At 35.6% G+C, this 5,982-nt stretch overlaps 1 protein-coding gene across 2 annotated transcripts in view; it reads left to right on the forward strand.

Annotated features, from left to right (window-relative positions):
• The first annotated feature begins 544 nt into the window (after positions 1-544).
• Positions 545-5,982, forward strand: part of LOC136841023 (SAFB-like transcription modulator) — a 204,137-nt gene continuing 198,699 nt past the window's right edge. For both annotated transcript variants that reach the window (XM_067108066.1, XM_067108067.1), the window contains exon 1: positions 545-872. The gene's annotated coding sequence lies outside the window, so the exon portion shown is untranslated. The remainder of the gene's footprint in view (positions 873-5,982) is intronic.

Consider the following 5,982-nt stretch of genomic DNA (forward strand, 5'->3'; position numbering starts at 1 on the left):
TTTTTCAATTTGAATGTTTCACAGTAAAACGAAAGTAAGTGACAGCTATTCTTTATTTTTTTCGTTATATCTACAGTACGTTAAGGAATCAAGTCTACTGCGAAGAAAATGAGAGGTAAATATTCTTTTCTACTTATCTTGTATTTTGCGATATTATCACATCACTATTCCTAAAATCGTCATCGTTACATTAATTATCACTATCTATATAACACTCCTTTCTCTCCTCTGTTCATTCGCCTCTTTAAGAGCTAATGTCATGTTCATGGCGCGCGGCTGAAGTTTTCAACTACGGTATTGGGACAATCTCACTCTCTCTCTCTCTTTTTTACCTGTTGTTGCTATCTTTACGGTTCATTTACTTTCATTTCAGAGGAAACTCTTGATGGGCGATAAACTGGTAATAGAGTCTGCCCTGCGTAATGAGTCCTGCGTACAAAATACCGAATTCCGGTCGAAAATGGCCCCAAAGCACCTGAGGGCTCGGCCGTATTGAAGGTAACCGCGCCGACCCGCAACGAAACCCCACTCTCTCTTACTAGTCAGTCTGTTGCTGGATGTGGAGAGGGAAAGGAGATTGTCTCTCTTGCTGGGACATTTTCTCGTTCCATAAGAGAAATTTAAAGTTCACCAGGATTTACAAGTTTTGTTGTGCATCTGAGTTAGAGATACTGTGGACAGAGAGAGTGTAGAGAGAAGTTTGAAATGGATTAGCCGTGAGATTATCCATTAAAAGCTGGTGTTTCAGTTTGTACCAAAGTTCAGGTGAATAAACAGCAGTTTTTGTTTGTATGAGTGTGGAAGGAGGCTTCACACTACATCAGGACGGGTTCTCAACCTCACTTCTTAGACAATCATCTCGTCATCAAAGTGTAAGTAGGCTACCGTTTGTGAGGAGGAAGGACTGGGCCCAAGACGTAGTAGCAACTACCAAACCTAACCACTTCCAACCTTTGCTTTGTTCATGACATGATAGGTAAGGTTTGTATCTGACTCTGCGCTATTTCATTTGGTGCCTGAGGATTATGCAGTGTTCATCAGTGGGTTTGCTGTTATACCACAGAAAAAATCAAGATGGGCCCAGACCTACCTATTTTTTAGAACGTTTATGTACAGTGTATAATTATACCCCCGAGCTAATGTAGACCTGTGCATTATATGGTAGATTGTATGTATGTAAATTGTAAAATTTACTAGTATATGTGCTTACATTAATGTAATATAGATCTAAACATCGGTTTCAAGATTGTATCCACCTATGTGTCCTCTGGAACTTTAAAAAAGGGTGGGAGAAGACCTCCAAACTTGAAAGGATAATGATAATGATATTTACAAATTACTGACCATGAATCATAACTCAGTTCAAAGTTGAAATTTACTGCATGGGGATAGGCTTTTATATTAATGCAGGTAGAATGGAATTCCACCTTGTAATTCCTGAAGTGGGTGGGTGGGTGGGTGAGGGAGGCGGGGGAGAAATATCTTTTGTGGCCGCCCCCATGATAAGTTACTCTCTGTGATGAAATAAAAATGAACATGTGTATAATAAGTTGTTTCGTGTAATGTAAGCTAGTATTTTAGTTATCTTTTGTCCTAACTGGTGCTTTTATTGTTGGCGCTAATATTATTGGACGTTGCAGTACCACATAATCGTAGACAAAATTTATGAAATCATAAAAACTGGATAGATATTAACCCATATTACACGCACACGAAGTAAACGTAACAGCGGTGAGAAATTAAGAGCTATCGTCGCGTGTTCCAACTTCGCAGTGTAATTATAGATAAATATTGCGAAAGATCAGTTTTAAAACTGTTGGTTCCTCCTTAGGGGGGTTGTGTCGTCAGTGCACCTCACGTGGTACACTGTAGGCATTTGCAGCGTCCCTTCGGCCCCTAACTGCAACCTCCCATTTTTTTTTTTTTTTTTACTGTTCCGCCGTTTATATTCACTTTCTTCCATCTGACTTTCCAGCCCTAAAATTGTTTCCTAGTGTAGCCTAACTGCTTTGAGGTTTTCCTCCTGTTACAACTTTCAAACCTGCTTACTGCCAATTTCCCTCTCAGCGCTGAATGACCTCATAGGTCCTAAATTCTATATTCTATTCCAATATGTTTTAAAAGTGTTGGTTCTGTTTGGAGAGAAACAGAATATTTTTTGCTGATTCATGTTTTTTTATTTCTAGCTTTTTTTTAGAAATAAATAAATGAAATCCAACTAGGTCGCCGTTATAATTGTATGAATATTTTTGTGAGTGAGGACAGACGAGGTAAGTTACAAATATTGCATTCTGTATTGTTTATAAGAGTATTTTTTCTTATGTAACTCAGAATACAGACGATTACCCTATTAAATAATTGTATTAATTTTACTATTAAGACTGTAACGTAAATTGTTGTATGGGACTACTGAAAAGACAAGTTTTAGAACAGCAGGTTCAGCATCTCACAGACTTTTAATGTTCATTGCAAAATAACTATTGTACAATCTTTTGCTGTGCTGTCAGTTTACTGTATAAAAAAATAACACTCAGTTGATTTTTTTCTTTTGCCAGCCAGAGTTAAATCTTGCCTCTCATGAAGAGGTTCCTTGACAAAAAATATCCTGAAAGGGCACTGGACCGTAGCAGGAATTGGAATTTAAACAATTTAATAGTCTACAAAGAATCGTCTTCTGAGGAATTTGGCCAGTAAACGTTTTGCTTAGCATAGACACAATCATATTCACTGTCATTGCATATCCGACAAAAAAAGCTTTGGCGAAGAGACGAGTAAAACAATAGGCCATATTTATGATGATGTCCCTTCGTTATATCCAAACGAGGAATTATTTCCTTTTTCAAGGAAATGATGTAGCCCATATGCTTCCTCCTGAATGAAACGATGCACCTTACTTGAAATTGATTCTTCTTTGGCTGTCACCAGATTTCCGAGTGTATTAATGGAGTAGGTGCAAGACTGTTCTATTCTTCCCGCATACTAAACAGCCATTGGAAGGATTTAATTTTAGAATAGCCTTACGGGATAGTATTTTTTCTTATTCGTGTCAATGGTTCCACCGTATTGTTTGTTAATATATATGGCATGCCATGCAAGATGTACGTAGTCATTCACTTTTCAAACTCCCTACAAATAAAACGAGATTGATTTTCCTTTCAACGGCCCTTTTGCCATTTTTTTTTTTTACCGTACCCTGCGTCTACACACGGACACTGTATGCATAAGAAAATTAGTGTTTGGTTGTAGAACTTTGATGCGTGATATTTGGGGTTCTGGAGTCGATTAACGGATGGAACGTCTTCCTGCTGCACGTGACAGCGTTAACGCAACAGATGCCAAAAACCGACAGAGGATATTTTAAAACAAGACTCGTGATCCCATAACTTCTCTTCGATTTTGAGATGCTCGAATGGATTGTGGTATTTAAGACCGTTTGTAAGGTGTGTGTGATGAGCTCTGATACTTTTATTGTGTGGAAGTTGTAGAATTATGTAACCCTGAAAATACTTCATTTTAAAAATAATTCACAATGAATGCAATATAGCCTATATATACAGTATATATATATATATATATATATATATATATATATATATATATATATATTATATATATATATTATATATATATATATATATATATATATATATATATATATATATATATATATATATATATATATATATATATATATATATAATATATCGTGTTAGGCATTAATAAGACGAGATGGTTTAGAATTGAGAGGTGGGCAACCTTTTAAGCATCAAGACCAGCCAATTTTTTGTTTTTCAGGCCGAGAGCAACAAACATAATTATTTCTTCGTAATCATTTTTAAATAGTAGATTAATGTAGTTTATATTGCCACTATATTACAACTGAACTTTTTATTATAACTAAACCTTTTAAGTACCGAACACTAAAATTTTAGGATTGATATGAATTTTGATATCAGATGTGTTGACGAAAACTTGTAAATATAAAGGGGAACATATTTCTTTGTAAGTTTCTTTTTTTTCTATTTTCTTAAGAGACCTACTGGAAGCAAATCTCTTTCCATTTCCTCAGAATGAAGTACAGGAAGTTTATGCTTCACGAAAATGTAATTATAGATATCAGAAAAACACATAGCCAATGTATTTGTAATTTTATTCGGTTAAACAGATTTTCTACTTTAAATCCAATGATATTCAAACCAAAAATTATGAGTAAAATACAATTTGTACAGAAATTAAGCCCATATACTTTTCTTTTCAGTGGTATGTTAGGTGTTGGGCATTTTTGTCTACCGACACCCTCACAGTTTAACGAAATGTTGTATTTATTTATAAATGTTGAGTTATGAAAGGGGCTGCATCAGTGCTCGCGAGCACTCAGTTCACTTCCCCTGAAGGGCACTGTCACGCCGTCAAAGCGCAGGAGGGCGCTCGCGAGCAACAGGCTGCCCACCTCTGTAATTAGATTCTAGATTCCTTTATTTCCAAAATACAAGCTTTCGAAGACACAGTCTTCTTCATCAGGTACCTAAATATATATATATATATATATATATATATATATATATATATATATATATATATATAATATATATATTATATATATATATATATATATATATATATATATATATATATATATATATATATATATATATATATATATATATATTTATATGTATGTGTATATATATGTATATATTATTTATATATGTATATATTTATATGCGTATATATATGTATATATATGTGTGTATGTGTGTGTGTGCTCCTTTCAACATCTGTGTTGCTTTCTTTTGCTAATCTGTGGGGTGATGTGCCCGTTGATGTTCAACTAGTTCGTTTGCTGCATCCTTCTTGGTCTCCTTGGATGTATGTTTAATTCTTTGCTTTTCGGGATTAGACTGTGTGTCTCCTGTCTGTCCATCTTTCAGTTGATGTTCTTCTTGAAAGTCTGGTATATACAGTATATTATTTCACAGGTGATCTTTTCCTCAAAATGATTCCCTATGTTGCCTTCTATCGCTTTTTCGTAACACTTGATGAGGGCGTTGTGTAAGATCAGTCTCTGTGTTTTATTCTGATTCTTATATAAAATCTCATTTCCCAGTTGACTTATGGTTGTCACTGCAGCAGTGTTTGGTCACTGCCGAGGCTTGGTTGTGGTGGCGAATGTTCTGTAGGCTATATGCTTGTTTGTTCTCTTCTTACACTATTTGCCACTTTGTCCAAATATGCTTTATCACAGTTATTAGAAGGTGCTGGGCATACCCCGACCCTTTTCTCCTCCCTTTTATGGCATTTTATTTCTAGTTAACTTATTTTATGTTAGGAACAACGATCGTATCTTTCTTGTTTGTTGCGTGTTTGCCTTGGCACCCTTCCGCATAGTGGCGTCCCCTAGCCTTGCTATGTGCCTTCTCCCACCAGAGAGTCTGGTATCCAAGTTTTTGAAAGAAAGAAAAAATAGACAGTGAAGCTTGTGGTCCACACACACATATGGCAGGTTTCAAAGCCTTTAGACCCAAATTATCAACCCTTTCATCGTCCCTCTTTATATCCTTCATGAGGCTCGAATAGCCTACATGCGTTGCATTTGTGTCCTTTCTGTGTGTAATCTGTTCTGCTCCTGTCCTTGCGAGTTTAACATCCAGGAAGGGGATTAGGCCTATCCTATCTTTCTCCTCTTCTAAGGTGAATTCTATCTGTTAGTTAATCCAATTAGGTTCAGCCAAATAGCTTACTGATTTCGTTTTCTCCCTAGGAATATTACTAAGATGTCATCTACATACCTAAACCGCTTTGCTGTCGCCAGCAAAAGTATCTTAACTTTCCCTGCTTTGTCTTTCTCTAAAGTTCTCAAGTCCCTGCCCATTTGAGGAATATATTTATGGAATACACACATGCACACATGTACATATATATGTATATATATATATCTATACATCTATATATATGTAGATACATGTATTTTGTATATATAAG

The sequence above is a fragment of the Macrobrachium rosenbergii genome, chromosome 8, assembly GCF_040412425.1.
Source record: "Macrobrachium rosenbergii isolate ZJJX-2024 chromosome 8, ASM4041242v1, whole genome shotgun sequence".
NCBI lineage: Eukaryota > Metazoa > Arthropoda > Malacostraca > Decapoda > Palaemonidae > Macrobrachium > Macrobrachium rosenbergii.